At 34.7% G+C, this 17,506-nt stretch overlaps 1 pseudogene; it reads right to left on the minus strand.

Moving 5' to 3' along the window:
* LOC141489242 (ras suppressor protein 1-like) overlaps positions 1–17,506 on the minus strand; it is a 34,326-nt pseudogene that overhangs the window by 7,498 nt on the left and 9,322 nt on the right.

The raw sequence follows: 17,506 nt of genomic DNA on the forward strand, positions 1-17,506 counted from the left end.
TTAACTTAATGTAATCAAAATCATCTAATTGGTTTTTGGTGGTGTTCTCCAACTCTTCCTTAGTCATAAACTGTTCCCCTTTCCATAGATCTGACAGGTAAACTAGTCCTTGATCTTCTAATTTGCTTATAGTATTGTTTTTTATGTCTAAGTCCTGTAGCCATTTGGATCTTATCTTGGTAAAGGGTGTTAGGTGTTGGTCTAATCTAAGTTTCTTCCATACTAACTTTCAATTATCCCAGCAGTTTTTATCAAAGAGGGAGTTTTTATCCCAATGGCTGGAATCTTTGGGTTTATCAAACAGCAGATTACTATAATCATCTCCTGCTTTTACACCTAGTCTATTCCACTGGTCCACCACTCTATTTCTTAGCCAATACCAAACAGTTTTGATGACTGATGCTTTATAATATAATTTTAGATCAGGTAAGGCTAAGCCACCTTCTTTTGCACTTTTTTTTATTAAGCTCCTGGCAGTTCTTGACTGTTTATTTCCCCATCTGAATTTACTTACAATTTTTTTCTAACTCATTAAAGTAATTTTTTTTTTGGAATTTTGATTGGTAGGGCACTAAACAGATAGTTTAGTTTTGGTAGAATTGTCATTTTTATTATATTAGCTCTACCTATCCATGAGCAGTTGATATTTACCCAGTTATTTACATCTGATTTAATTTGTGTGAGAAGTGTTCTATAATTATTTTCAAAAATATTCTGAGCCTGTCTTCTCAAATAGACTCCCAAGTGTTTTATATTGTCTGAGGTTACTTTGAATGGGATTTCTCTTTCTAGCTCTTCCTGCTGTATCTTGCTAGAGATATATAGAAAAGTTGAGGATTTATGAGAGTTTATTTTATAACCTGCCACTTTGCTAAAATTCCTAATTGTTTCCAGTAGTTTTCTGGATGATTTCTTGGCATTCTTTAGGTAGACCATCATGTCATCTGCAAAGAGTGAGAGTTTTGTTTCTTCCTTCCCAATTTTAATTCCTTCGAATTTCTTTGTCTTCTCTAATTGCTGATGCTAATATATCTAATACAATATTGAATAGTAGGGGTGATAATGGGCATCTTTGTTTCACCCCTGATATTATTGGGAATGCTTCTAGCCTCTCCTCATTGAATATAATGCTTGTTGATGGTTTCAGATAGATACTACTAATTATTTTAAGGAACAGCCCATTTATTCCTACACTTTCTAGTGTTTTTTAATAGGAATGGATGCTGTATTTTGTCGAAAGCTTTTTCAGCATCTATTGATATGATCATATAATTTCTGATAGGTTTGTTGTTGATATAATTGAGTATACTACAGTTTCCCTAATATTGAACCAACCCTGCATTCCTAGAATAAATCCTACTTGATCATAATGTATTATCCTAGTGATAACTTGTAATCATTTTGCTAAGATTTTATTTAAGATTTTTGCATCTACATTCATCAGAGAAATAGGTCTATAACTTTCTTTCTCTGTTTTAACTCTTCCTGGTTTAGGTAACAGCACCATATTGGTTTCATAGAAAGAGTTAGGCAGAGTTCCATCTTTCCTTATTTTTCCAAAGAGTTTATATAGAATTGGAACCAATTGGTCTTTAAATGTCTGGTAGAATTTACTTATGAATCCATCAGGCACGGGAAAATTTTTTTTAGGGAGTTCAAAGATTGCTTGTTGAATTTCTTTTTCTGAGATATGGTTGTTTAGGTATTTAATCTCTTCTTCATTTAACCTGGGCAACTTACATTTTTGTAAATATTCATCCATTTCACTTAGATTATCAAATTTATTGGCATAGAATTGGGCAAAATAATTTTGAAATATTACTTTAATTTCCTCCTCATTGGTGGTGAGTTCACCTTTTTCATTCATGATACTAGCAATGTGGTGTTCTTCTTAATTTTTTTAAATGAAATTGACCAGAGGTTTATCAATTTTATTGTTTTATTCATAATACCAACTTTTTGTTTTATTTATTAATTCAATATTTTTTCTTTTTTATTAATTTCACCTATAATATTTAGAATTTCTAATTTGGCATTTAAATGGGGATTTTTTATTTGTTCTTTCTCTAAATTTTTTAGCTGCATGTTTAGTTCATTGATTTCCTCTTTCTCCAAGTTATTCATATAAAGCAATTAGAGCTATAATATATCCCCTGAGAGTTGCTTTGAATGAATTCCATAGGTTTTGGTATGTTGTTTCATTATTATCATTATCTAGGATAAAATGGTTAATTCTTTCTATAATTTTTTTTTGTCCACTCATTTTTTAAAATGAGGTTATTCAGTTTCCAATTTGTTCTGGGTCTATATCTCCTTGGCCCAATATTGCATAGGACTTTTATTTCATTGTGATCTGAGAAATATGTATTCACTATTTCTGCCTTTCTGCAGTTGATCATTAGGTTTTTATGTCCTAGTCATGGTTTGTATAAGTTCCATGTGCTGCAGAGAAAAAGGTATATTCTTTTCTATCCCCATTCAGTTTCCTCCATAAGTCTACCATATCTAATTTTTCTAACAATCTATTTACCTCCTTAACTTCTTTCTTGTTGATTTTATGATTCGATTTATCTAGATCTGAGAGTGGGATGTTGAGGCCTCCCAATAGTAGAGTTTTGCTGTCTATGTCTTCCTGTAATTCTTTCAGCATCTCCTCTACGAATTTTGATGATGTCCCACTGGGTGCATTCTCCATCCCCCCCCCTCCCCTTTTCCCCTTTTAATACTTGAAAGGTTAGATGTTTTATAATTTAACTGAGTATGTGTAGGTTGACTTTAAGCCAAGTCTGATGAGAAGAAGATTCAGGTGTTTCTCCTCTGCTCCCTTCTTCCCCTCTATTACCATAGGTTTCTTGTACCTCTTAGTGTAATGAGATTTACCCCATTCAATCTCCTCCCTCCTCCCAACTTTTTCCTGTCCCCCTTTTTAAGGAGGTAGTGTTTTTTAGATCATTCTATCTAAGTCATAGAAAATTCTGAGTGTCTGTCCCTTCTAGTTCAGTATATTCTATTGAACAGAGTCAAAAATCCTGAGAGTTATTAGAGTCTTTCTCCCAAGTGGGGTTAAAGCCAGTTACATCTCTTTAGATAGCAGTCTCATGGATAGGTCATGAATGTCCATCATTTCTGGCTAGGTGTATTCTCTCTGTTAGAGTTATAATTCTCAAGATTTATGAGAACATTTTTTCCCCATGCTGGGATATAGCCAGTTTCAACTTACTGGATAGCATTTATTTTCCTTTTACCACTCCACCTTTTTTTTTACCTTTTCATGTGTCTCTTGAACCTCCTCTTTGATGTCCAAATTTTCTGTTTAGCTCTTGTCTTTTCAACAGAAATTTTTGGAATTCTTCCATTTTGTTAAATGTCCATCTTTTTCTCTGGAAGAGAAGGCTCAGCTTTGTAGGAAAGTAGATTCTTGGCTGCATTCCAAGCTCCCTTGCTCTTCAAAATATCTCATTCCAGGCCCTTCGATCCCTTAATGTTGATGCAGCTAGGTCCTGTGTGATCCTTACTGTGGCTCCCTGATATTTAAATTGTTTCTTTCTGGCTGCTTGCAGGATTTTCTCTTTTATCTGATAGTTCTGGAATTTGGCCACAACATTCCTTGGTGTTTTCATTTTAGGATCTTTTTCTTATGGTGATTGATGTACTCTTTCAATAACTACTTTGCCCTCCAATTCCATGATATCAGGGCAGTTTTCCATCACTAGATCCTGTAATATGAAGTCCAGGCTTTTTTTTTCCTCTTCAATGTTTTAGGAAGTCCTATAATTTTCAGGTTGCCCCTCCTCGATCTATTCTCAAGGTCAGTGGTTTTGTTGAAGAGGTATTTTACATTTTCTTCTATTTTTTTCTATTTTTTTATTTTGTTTAACTGACTCTTACTGTCTCATGGAGTCATTAGTTTCTGTAGACTCCATTCTTTTTTGGGAGGAGGAGGTGTTGGTTGCTTTCTCTGGAGTGTCTGTGACCTTGAATGAGGCCTTCTCCCTTTGTTTGAAGGGATGAGTTGCAGCTATTGAATTCTTTTGCCTTCAATCAATGGTGCTCTTTACCCTAGCCTGAGGTCATTTGTTATCTGTGCTGGTTCTTCTGCTCACACTCCTGGGCCTGAGGCAGAATTAGTTTGCAATTGTTTGTTCAGGGTAGAGGTCTGAGCTGTAATGGGACTCTGAGTTCCTCAGACCAGAGGAGCCCAGGGATGGTGTCCACAGTTCTCTTTCACTGGAACTCTCCCCCCAGCCCTGTCCACAAGCTCCCTGGGGGACAGCACCAACACCCGTGCCTCTGCTCCCTAGTTGACTCAAGCCCCTGCCATCTAGCCCCACCACTGATCCAGCAGATCAGGTTCTTGGGCCCTCAGATGCCAGATTCCAATTCAGCTGTTTATCTGGTTGATCAGGTCTGTTCCTCCCTCTGAGTCCAGACTGACCTGCCTGAAGTAGGCCAATGCTACTGCTGGAGACAAATCCTGAGGTATATGTTCTTTCTCCTGGCTTTTCTTTCTGGGTTTTGTGGCTCGGATTTCTTTTAAAAGTTTTGTTTCATGTGATAGATGGGGAAGGATCAGGAGACGACTTTAGAACTGTGCCTGTCTTCTCCCCGCCATCTTGGCTCGAAGTCCTCCAGATGGATCTTAATACTGTTTTTCTAACTTGGTAAAATATTTATTTGGTAGCTTGATTGGTGGGAAAAGAATAAAGCATTTAATTTGGGTGGAATTGTCATTTTTATTATATTAGCTCTACTTGCCCATAAGCAATTGATGTTTTTCCAATTATTTAGGTCTGATTTTATTTGGGTCTTTTATAATTGTGTTCATACAATATCTTGGGAGGTAGATTCCTAGGTTTTAATGTTGATATAGTTATTTTAAATGGAATTTCTCTTGCTCTTTCTTACTCTTTGACTTTTCTGTTCATATATATAGAAATGCTGAAGATTTATGTGGTTTTATTTTAAATCCTACTACTTTGCTGAATTTGTTAATTGTTTCAAGGAGTTTTTTTAGATGGTTTTCTCTGGTTCTTTAAGTATATCATCAAATCATTTTCAAGGAGTGAAACCTTTGCTTCCTCTTTGCCAATTCTGATTCCTTCAATTTCTTTTTCTCCTCTTATTGCTTACTGCTAGAATTTCTAATACTGTATTGAATAGTAATGGTAATTATGAGTATCCTTGCTTTAGCTCTGATTTTATTGGAAATGATCCCAGTTTATTCACATTACAAATAATATTTGATGATGATGGTTTTAGGTAGATATTGATTATTAATTTAAGGAACAGTCCATTTATTCCTAAAGTTTATAGTGTTTTTAATAGAAGGAAGTTGTATTTTATCAAAGGTTTTTTCAGTATCTATTGAGATAAACATATGATTTCTGTTGGTTTCATATACATGTGCTCAATTATGTCGAGTGTTTTCTAAATTCTAACCATATCTGCCTATCTGGTATAAATGCTACTTGATCATGGCTTGGTATCCCAGTAATAACTTGTTATATTCTTATTGTTAAAATTTTTTTAAGACTTTTGCATCAATATTCATTAGGGAAATTGGTCTATACTTTTCTTGTTCTGTTTTGGTTCTTCCTGGTTTAGTTATCAGCAGCATGTTGGTGTCATAACGTTTAATGATTAAGAAATTTTTTTCAGATGACAATAAATGACTTTGATCTCTTTGTCTGAAAATTGTCTTTGCATATCCCATGATGTCAATTATGGAATGACTTATTTTTTAAAATAAATTTGACTCAATTCTCATATACATTAGATATGAATCCTTTGCCAGAAACACTAGTTTTAAAAATTGTTTCCCAATTTACTACATTCCTTTTGAACTTGATTGCAGTGATTTAGTTTGTGCACAAAGTTTTTAATGTAATCAAAATTATCCAGTTTATTTTTTTATAATGTTTTACATCTCTCTTTTTTATCATAAACTGTTCCCTTTTCCATGGATCAGAGAGGTAGGCTATACCTTGTTTTCCTAATTTGATTAAAATATTGTCTTTTATGTCTAAATCCTGGACCCATTTTGATCTTATCTTTCTATATGGTGTGATATGTTGGTCTATTTCTAGTTTCTGACATAATATCTTCCAGTTTTCAGTTTTCTCAGCAGTTTTTATTGAAGAGTGAGTTCTTATCTGAGAAGCTGGAGTCTTTGGGTTTATGAAAGCGTAGATTACTATAGTCATTTACTGCTATCTCTTTTGCATCTAATCTCTTCCACTGATTCATTACTCTGTTTCTTATCTACTATAAGGTAGTTTTGATAAATTATGCTTTATAATATAATTTTAGATCTTTATGGCATTCTTTTGCTTTTGAATGTAGCTACTATTTTTATAGCTCATTAAAGTAATTTTTTTGAAGTTTGATTATTATGGCATTAAATGAATAATTTAGGGAGAATTGTCATTTTTATTATATTAGCTCAGCCTACCCATGAGCAATTAATATTTGTCCAGTTATTTAGATCTGCTTTTATTTGTGGGAAGAATGTTTCATAGTTGTTTTCATAAACTTTCTGTTTCTGCCTTGGTGTGTAGACTTCTAAGTAATTTATGTTACCTAGATTTATTTTGTTTGTTTTTGTTTTTGTTTTTATCTTTGCAAGTCAATGGGCATGAGTGACTTCTCCAAGGTCACATAAATTGGTAATTATTAAATGTCTGAGGTTGGATTTGAACTCAGTTCCTCCTGACTCCAGGGCTGGTGCATCTGAATTTATTTGGAATGGGATTTCTCTTTCTATTTCTTGCTTTTATATCTTGTAGTAATCTATAGAAATACTAAGGACTTATTTGTGTTCATTTTATATCCTGCATTTTTTCCAAAGTTGTTAATTGATTTCAATAGGTTTTTTAGATGATTTTTCAGGGTTCTCTAGGTATACCATCATATCACCTGCAAAGAATAGGAATTGCTTTTTCATTATCAATTCTAATTCCTTCAATTTATTTTTCTTTTCATATTTCTAAACCTGACATTTCTAAAACAATATTGAAAAATAGTGGTGATAATGGGTATCTTTGATGTCCCCTGGTTTTATTGAGAATGATTCTAGCTTGTCCCCATTACATATAATACTTGTTGATGGTTTCAGAAAAATGCTACTTATCCTTATTTTTTGCTCAAATGAAACATGATATCGAAAAACATGATATATAAAAGTGACACATGTAAGTTAAGAGTATCCACCCCAGGTGTTCACATGGACTATTTGTGCCCAATCTGTGGTAGACTGCAAGCTTGAATTGGTCTGATCAGCCAGAGTAGGATACAGTATAATTTGTATAAACATAGTGATGTCATTGTGGCCTTCTTTGGTAGTGATGGGAAAGAACTAAACAACTTATCATTTAAAGGAATAATCCTTTAATTCCTATGCTCTCTAGTGTTTTTTTTTTTTTTAACTAAGAATGTGTTTTTCGTCACAAAGCTTTTTCAGGATCTATTGAGATAATCATATGATTTCTGGTAGGTTTGTTATTGATATCGTCAATTATGCTGACTTTTTTCATAATTTTGAAGCAACCCTACTTTCCTGGTATAAATCTTGTATGATCAGGATGTATTATCCTAGTGATAACTTGCTGTAATTGCTTTGATAATATTTTATTTTAAATGTTTGCATCTATATTCATTGGGGATATTGTTCAGTAATTTGATTTCTCTGTTTTGACTCTTCCTGGTTTAGGTATCAGTACCATATTTTTGTCACAGAAGGAATTAGGCAGAGTTTAATCTCCACCTATTTTTTCAAATAGTTTATGTAGAATTGGAACCAATTATTCTCTGACAGTTTAATGGAATTCATTTGCTAATCTGTCTGGTTCTAGATATTTTTTCTTAGGGAGTTCATTGATGGCTTATTGAATCCCTTGTTCTGAGATAGGGTTATTTAATTTTTTAATTTTCTCTCTTTTAATCTGGGCAATTTATATTTTTGTAAACTTTCATCCATTTCACTTAGATTAGCCAAATTATTGGCATGCAGTTTGACAAAAGAGTTTCAAATTATTATTTTAACTTCCTCTTCATTGGTGGTGAATTTACCTTTTTTCATTTTTGATACCACTAATGTGGTTATCTTCTTTATTTAATTTAATCAAATTAACCAAAGTTTATCTATTTAATTTTTTTTTTCATAAAACCTACTTTTGTTTTAATTTATTAGTTTAATAGATTTCTTGTTTTGGATTTTATTAATTTCATTTTTAATTTGTGGAATTATTAATTTTCTATTTACTTTGGAATTTTTAACTTGTTCTTGCTTTAACTGTTTTAGTTTCATACTCGGTTCATTGATCTCTTTGTTTTCATGTAATAATTTAGAGATATAATATATTCGCTAATAACTGTTTTGACTATCCATAAGTTTTATTATATTGTCTCCTTATTATCATGGTCTTGGATTAAATCATTAATTCTTTCTAAGATTTGTTGTTTGATTCACTTATTCTTTAAAATTAGGCTACTTAGTTACTAAGTAGGGTTAGGTCTATCTCTCTATGACCCTTTATTGCACATGATTTTTTTTTGCATCATATTCTGAAAAGGATGCATTCAATGTTTCTGCCTTTCTGCATTTGATTATGAGGTTTTTAATTACCTAATATATGTTCATTTTTATGTAGGTGCCATGCATATTCCTTTATATCCACATTCAATTTTCTCCAAAGGTCTATCATATCTAAGTTTTCCTACATTCTATTTAGTATTGAAATTACTTAACTGTCAAAGACTTCTAGGGTGGATCCAAGATGGTGGTGTGAAACTGTCATGCTCACAGTGCTTTTCCCCAATGCAACACTAAGTGAAGTCACTGCACAGACATTAAAGCTGCAGATTCCCCACCAAAACAAAAGACAAAATACAAAGAAGTTTTCAATAGTAGACATCATTAAGGATCTTCAGTAAAGGTCTATCTCTTTGTGGGGAAAGGGAAGAAAAGCCCAGCTCGGAGGAAAAGTGGAAAAGTCAGCAGGAGGCTTCTAGCAACAGTGCACTCCAGGTCCAGGTCCCAAAATCTTGACAACAGCATCGGTCCCAGTAGTTATATAGCAAACCAGGGAGGGTTACAACACCAAACAAACCCTGGGAAATCTAGGGCAAAAGACAGGACTTGGTTGGGAACAAAATAACTACATAGGCAGAACCTGGACATAAAGGAAGAAACCAATTTCTGAAAAGGCAAGGACTTCTGCCTATGGACTGTAGAGGCAGCATCCTGGCCAGTGACAAGTCAGGAATCAGACCCCAGCCCCAGTATAAAAATCTTGAATCTATACTCCCCTTAACCGAGGAGTGGAGCTCAAATAATAAAGACAAACCAAAAAGCTAAAAGAGCACTCGCTATGGAAAGTTACTTTGTAGATAAAGTTGATAAAAATGACACCTCAGAAAAAGAAAACAGTAAAAATTACCTATAGAAGAAGTTTCAAGAGTCGTTGAATTGGACTCAAATCCAAAAGTTCATAGAAGAACTTAAAAAGGAATTTAAAAACCAAAGAAAAGAGGAAGAAGGTAAATGAAAAAAAAAAAGAAATGTGAAGGATTTAGACCAAATTTAGAAACAAATTGGTCGAGGAAATCAATTCCTTTAAATGTAAAAGTAACAAACTGAACAAGGAATGCAGCTGAGCCAAGAGGAAATTTGCACAACTAGAAAAGGAAACATAAAAGCTAACTGAAAAAATAAAACCCTAAAATTACAACTGGACAAATAGAATTCAATGAATCGCTGAGACTTCAAGATTCCATCCAAAAAAAAAGCTGAAAAAAAATTGAAGAAAATGTAAAGTACATTTTAGGAAAACCCAGTGACCTGGAAAAATAGATCCAAGAGAGATAATTTATGATTTATTGAACTACAAGAAAGCCTATAACGATTTAAGAACCTGAAAATCATCTTTGAAGAAGCTGTCAAGGAATCTTTCAAGTAACTGCAAGAACAAAAAGATCACAATAGCCATTGAAAGAATGCACAGATTTCAGTGCTCATAGCCTCCTCTTCAGGCTTTGTGGAAATAAAGAAGAGACAACCAAGATGTAGTTCGTTTTCTGGAAGCCAATAGGATAGAATTTGAGGAGGTAGATATCACAATGTCAGAGAAGCGAAGACAATAGATGTACAAGAACATTCCTCCAGAAAAAAAAAAGCACCACCACAAATATTCAAAGGTGATAGATACTGTTGCGAATATGACAGTTTTTTGGTCTGACATTTTTAGGTCTGAAAGCAAGATTTCCATAGAGTCCTAAGAATGGAAAGAAAACTAAGAGGGCCCACAGCATATGTCAAAGAGCAAGTGTGGTCTTCATCAAACAGCTGCTTACTGTGGTAAAAGTCACATGCATCATCAGCACTTTGCTTTCCACTGAAGAAGTGCTTTCTAAAGATGGGGGGGATCACATAGCAATACAAAAATCTATAAATCAAATTGGCCATATGGTGGATTGTTCCTTATTTTTAGATTTACTTACATTTGATGAGCTTCTTTGAGGGTGTCTTTCACTGGGTACTGATAATCTTTCTTCATAGTTTCAAAGATAAATGGATAACAGTCACCAGATGATAAATGTAATATTCCTACAATATAGAAGCATATACCCATGTTAGTTAGTTAATTCCTTTAGGCTGTCACTGCCCAGATCATGTTCTTGAAATTAGTTTATTAGGATATTTGCATTTCTTCAGTCAGGAAAGGGGGAGGGGCAGATGGTGCTTAGAACAAGCAGGGTGATGAAGAAAAATGGCTCATAATTAGGAATGATGATATTTCTGCTATTTGTAGATACCACATAAATATAACCTTCGATGTTACAGGTTACTGTAATAAGAGCTCTTCAAATGATAAAAATAATTTTGAGTTCATTGTCACAGTGAAATAAGTGACTTGGATTGAGGAAAATCTGCTAGAGTATTGAAAACTCTAATGATACTTTGGAAGTTGCTTGGGTTGTTTGGGTTTTTTCTCTTCCTTCTCAGAGAACTTTTTAACTTAAATGCCATAAGAAATTTGTCAAAGATGTTTTAAATTTTGATGGCCATGCATTAATTTAATCAAGACTTCATAAGGAAATTCTTTGACTTACATCTGAAAGTTTTGTGACTACAAAGATGTATTGCATATATATATGTATGTGTGTGTTTATTTGTAATATATATGTATCTATGCATATACACACTTCATATTTATATGTATAGACCCCCAAATATATATTTTAGTGTGCCCTCCCCAATAACTACTTACTGTCTTGTAATTATATTTTTGAAAAGGAAGCTCTTGGTTAGATATATTTTGTGTACCCATTGATGAGTCATATTAAAGGATACTAATACCTCTTAAAAAAAAAGAAAGAATGCACAGAATTCCTCCAGAGTGAGAAACCTAAGGATAAAAACACCAAGGGCTATCATAGTCAAATCCCAAAAATATCAAATAAAGGAGAAAATATTGCAAGTGGCAAAAAAGAATACAAATACAAATACAAAGAGAACACAATAAGACTTCCATAGGACTTATCAGTTTCAATATTGAAAGACTAGAGGACCTGGAATACCATACACTGAGGGCAAAGGACCTTGAATTACAACCAAGAATTTATTCTGTCAAGGAAAAAAGATGGATATTCAATGAAATAGAGTACTTCCAAAATTTCCTGATGAAAAGACCAGGAGTGAGCAGAGAATTCAATCTCTAAATAGACGACTCAATATATACATTAAAAGGGTATCAAGAAGGGGGAAAACAAAACAAAACAAAACAAAACAAAACAAAACAAAACAAAACAAAACAAATGTTAGTCAGGACCATCAGATTGTATATAGCCCTATAAAGGAAGATAGAACCTTAATAACTCTTTTGAATTGTATTTCTCTCAGGACAGTTAAGGGGTTGAATATAATCAAAAAGACTGGATTTAGATATTATTGTTTCTTGTCTTTCCATTGAATAATATGAGATCATTATGTTTGAGAAAAAAAGCCCAGATGAAAAGCTGTGTGAGTTTATTCTAAACTTATGTATCTTAGTTTCCTTTGACCTAATTCAACCCTCTCTTATTTGAAAAGATTAGCACTTTCTCTGAAAAGGATATCATATGTTGGGTGATGCAGAGTCATGTTGCCTATACATTACAATCAAGTATAAAGTTCTTTTTTATATTTATTTATTCTCTTTTTGTACAAATAATGATTTTTATACATTAATAAAATATTCTTCTTTAAGAGTAAACAGAATACACCACCCCCACAAAATATAGACTTGCTTGAGTGATAAAGTAAAGAGGAGAAAAATTTAAATTTAAAAAAATAGTAGTAATAATTGTAGGTATGGTCAGGTGGCGCAATGGACAGAGCCCCAACCCTGGAGCCAGGAGCACCCGAGCCCATATCCGGCCCCATACACCCAACAATCACCCAGCCATGTGACATGCAAACCACCCCAACCCCAATGCCCTGCAAAAACAAAAAAAAGAAGAAAAAGACCCCAAATAAAACAAAATAAAATAAAATAAATTAACATAAAATAGTAATAATAGTAGGGGTGGCTAGGTGGCAGACAGAGCATTGGCCTTTGAGCCAGGAGCACCCGGGTCTGAATCCGGCCTCAGACACCCAAAGATCACCCTGCTATGCAGCTCCAGGCAGGCCACCCAGCCCCATTTGCCCTGCACCCCCAATAATAATAATAATAATAATAATAATAATAATAATAATAATAATAATAATAATAATAATAATAATAACAATAACAACAACAACAACAACAACAACAATAATAATAATAATAATAATAATAATGATAAATGTGCTTCAGTCTTTGTTCCAACACTAACAACTCTGTCACGGGTGGATCACATTCTTTATGGTAAGTCCATCGCAAAAGTTACTTCCATATTTTTCCACCTTTGCCATTTCTGATCGCAGCTCCCTCCTTTCATATTTCTCCACTACCATGTATTGTATTTTCTCTCTCTTCTCTCTGACTCTGCTGTAGGGCAGTTGAGTGGCACAGCAGACAGATTCCCTGGTCCTGGGGCCAAGAGGCCCTGAGCCCCCCTACCACCCCTTAGGCCCAGCATCCACCTGGTCCTATGGTCCCGGACAAGCCATCCAGTCCCAGCACCTTGCTAGAAGTAAAAAGGAAAATGTGTTATATCTGACCACTCTTCCCCCATGGTCAATCCTCTCCTCCATCACTCACATCCCCCCTTCCCCCTTTTGCCCCCTTTTCTTCTTACTCCAGATGTCTATACCCTATTGAGTATATATGCTGTTTCCTCTCCTAGCCACCTCTGATGAGAGCAAAGATTCCCTCATTACCCCTTGCCTTCTCCCCTTCCATATCACTGCAATAGCTCATTGTAATAAAGAAAAAACTTATTAAATGGGATATCTTGGCCTATTCCCCCCTCTTCTTTTTCTTTCTGCCATCATTTCCCTTTTTTTCTATTGACTCCATTTTTACACCATATTTTATTTTCAAATTCAGCTTTCTCCTGTGCTTCGACTATAAAAGCTCCCTCTATCTGCTCTATTAATTGAGAAGGTTCATATGAGTATTATCAGTGTCATTTTTCTATGCAGGCATACATGCAGTTCATCATCATCCAGTCCCTCATATTTTCCCCTCTCCGCCAATCTCTATGCTTTACCTGAATCCTGTATCTGAAGGTTCAGCTCCGGCCATTCCAACTGTAACATTTGAAATTCCCCTGGTTCATTGAAAGTCCATCTTTTTCCCTGAAAGAGGACATTCAGCCTTGCTGGGTAGTGGATTCTTGATTGCATTCTAAGCTCTTTTGCCTTCCGGTATATTATATTCCAAGCCCTAGGAGCTTCCAATGTAGTTGCTGCTAAGTCCTGTGTGATCCTGACTGCAGCTCCACGATATTTGAACTGTGTCCTTCTGGCTGCTTGTAATGTTTTCTCTTTGACTTGGGAGTTCTGGAACTTGGCTATAATATTACTAAGGGTTGGTTTTTTGGGATCTCTTTCTCTGGGGGATCAGTAGATTCTCTCCATTTCTATTTTGCCCTCTGCTTCTAGAATATCAGGGCAATTTTCCTGTAGAAATTCTTTGAAAATGATGTCAAGCCTCTTTTCCTGATCATGACTTTCAGGTATTCCAATAATTTTAAAATTATCTTTCCTAAGTCTGTTTTCCATATCAGTTGTTTTTTCAATGAGATGTTTCACATTTTCTCCTAATTTCTCATTTTTTTGGTTTTGAAGTAATGAATCCTGGTTTCTTGTAAATTCATCAATCTCCCCAAGTTCCATTCTTTGTCTGAAGGATTTGTTCTCCTCAGAGAGTTTTCTTATCTCTTTTTTCCATCTAGCCAATTTTGCTTTTTAAAGTATTCTTCTCCTTCAATAACTTTTTAAACTGTTTTATCCATTTGACATAAGCTGGTTTTTAGCATGTTATTTTCTTCAACAATTTTTTGGATTTCCTTGACTAGGCTGCTGACTTCATTTTCATGTTTTTTCCTGCATCTCTCTCCTTTCTTTTCCAAGTTTTTCTTCTAACTCCCTCATTTGATTTTCAAAGTCTTTTTTGAGCTCTGTCATAGCCTGAGCCCAATTTCTGTTTTTCTTGGAGTCTTTAGAGCAGGAGCTTTTGCTTCCTCATCTTCAGACTAAGTATTTTGATCCTTCTTGGCCTCATATGCAAAATATTTCTCAATGGTCTTCCACTTGTTTCTCTGCTTGCTCATTTTCCCAGCCTGAGCCTGGTGTTGGGGTGCTTCCTGAGCTTTTGGGACACTCCCACAAGGATCTCAGTGTGTGGGGCTCTGTTCTCCCTCCTGGTCTGTGAATGACCATATGTGTCCCCCTCTGCCATAGGGTTGAGGTTGAGGGGGCCCCTGCTGTTCTACTGTGGGGCCTAGACTGTGAGCAGGATCTGAATGTAGTCAGAGCCCCAGGTCCGGTTCCAGGAGCAGAGCTCACAGTCCCTCTCTTCACTCCCCTCCCTAGGTTCAATTGGCTCATGCCCTGGGGGCTCCTGCTTACTGGCTCTGCCTGCTTCTGGTCCTGGATCTGGGCTGCCAAAAGACTACATTGCTAACTGTGTGCCCTGAGAGCTGGGCTTCATGTGCTTGCTCTAGCAGAGGTCTCCTGCTGTTACCCACTTTGTTCCTGCTCCTCCCCGGGATGGGAGGGGGGGCGTAGCTCAGGAGACTCCCGCTGTGAGGCATGGCTTCCAGTGCCCTGGGGCTGCCTCCAGGAGGCTGAAGTTCTTTCACTCTGGTAGGCCACCCCTCTGGCAGGCCCGACCCTCCAACCCCGGGGAGTAGAGTCTTTCTGCTCTTTTCCAGTTTACCTTGAGTATGAGAACTGCCTCATTGAGTCCTTCTGTGGGTTCTGTCTCTGGAAAGTTTAGTTAGAGTCCTTAGTTTCGAAGTTTTATGAGAGAGCTTCTCTCTTGTCACCATCTTGGCCAAGTATAAAGTTCTTAAGAGAGACCTTCAGAGTGTCCCTGTACTTAGAGTACTTAAGAGACTCTAATTAATCAAATTGGAAGTGACTTTAGGAGCAGAGAGTGGGAAACTACTTAGGTGGTATTTAATTCATACTTCAGTTAACAAGGGTTTAAGTCCTGTGGTTGAGGAGCTAAAGGGGTTGTGTGGGGGAGAGAGTATACTTGGATGGTACAAATCGTTCATGAAATGATATGGCTTTACCTGATGCTTTGGTTCATAAGGATTATGTGCCCTTGGAGGGTAGTTGAAAAGTAAATAAGATACAAAATGATTGTAATTTGACATGATTCATGACTCTTGAGAAGTATAATTTTAAAGAGACAATGGGGGAGGATACTTAGTGATTATGAGACAATGCTGCTCAACAAACAATCAATCAACTTGTGTTTATACTTTAATTTCCAGTACTTTGAGCTTCTCAAGCAATCAAGCAATCAAATAATCAACCTTTGATTGAAGGCACTTTGACTGTTCCTACTTGATTGTTAGTATTTCTATCAATAAATAACACCAAATGAGGAGATATAAAGAGTTATTATAGTAGAGAGAAAGAAGGGAGGGTGTGAACACTGAATAAATTCTATTCAATAGATTTGAGCCAGAGGGAATAAGATACATTCCCATTCCATTTTTAAAAATTTATCCTACACTACAGGGAAGTGGGGGAAGGGCAAGAAAAAGGAGGAAGGCAAAAGTAAAAGTAAAAATAAACTGAAAGTTAAAATTTAAAAGAAAAGTTAAAGGAGAAAGGGAGCAAAACTTTGTTGAGGAGAAATAAGAGGAAAGGAAAGAGAAAATATAAATGGAGAAAGATAGGATGGAAGGAAGTACAGAATTTTAATATGTTTATAATATAATGTAATGGGATGAGCTTTCCTATAAAATGGAAGCTGATAGCAAAATGAATTAAAAATCAGAATCCTACAATATGTTGTTTAAAAGAAACACACGAAACAGAACAATACACATAAGGTCAAAGAAAAAGGATATAAAAAATAATATGCATCAGCTGAAGTAAAAAAAAATAATCAGGGGCAGTAATCCTTATCTCAGATAAAGCAAAAGAAAGAATTAATCTCATTTAAAGAGATAAAGAAGGAAATTGCATCTTCTTAAATGATACCATAGGAAAGTGAAGCTATATAATTATTAATTGTGCATGTACCTGATGATATAGCATCCAAATTCCTAGAGGAAAAGCTGAGTGAATTACAAGGACACATATATTAATATATGAATTTTAATATTAATAATGGGAGATCTTAACCTCCCTCTCTCAGAATTAGAGTAATCTAATCACAAAAAACAAGAGGGAAGTTAAGAAGGTAAATAAAATCTTAGAAAACATATATATGATAGACCTCTGGAGAAAACATAATGAAATGAGGCTTAGAAAAAATATATACTTTTTTTCCCTGCAGTATATGGCACCTGTACCAAAATTGAATTTGTATCTGGGTATAAAGACCTTATAATAAAAAACAGAAAGGCAGAAATAATAAATGCATACTTCTCAGATCATGATGAAATAAAAATAACATGTAATAAAAGTTCATAAAAGCTTAAAGAAAAATGAATTGTAAACTAACTTAATTTTAAAGAATGCAATTCATAGAAATAATCAATAATTAAATCCATGAAAATGATAACAATGAGGCATCATACCAAGATTTATGATAAGCAGTCAAGGCAATATTGAGGGGAAATTTTATATCTCTAAGTGCTCATATAAATAGAATAGAGAAAGAAGAAATCAATAAATTGAGTATCCAATTAAAAAGAACAAATTAAATATTCCCAATTAAATATCAAATTAGAAATTCTGGAAGTCAAGGGAGAGATTAACAAAATTGGAAGCAAGCAAATCAATTACCTTAATAAATAAAACTAAGAGTTGGTTTTATGAAAAAACAATAAAATAGATAAATCTTTGATTAATCTTATTACAAAAAAAGAAAGAGGATAAACAACTACCAGCATCAAAAATAAAAAGGGTGAA

Source organism: Macrotis lagotis, chromosome 5 (genome assembly GCF_037893015.1).
Source record: "Macrotis lagotis isolate mMagLag1 chromosome 5, bilby.v1.9.chrom.fasta, whole genome shotgun sequence".
NCBI lineage: Eukaryota > Metazoa > Chordata > Mammalia > Peramelemorphia > Peramelidae > Macrotis > Macrotis lagotis.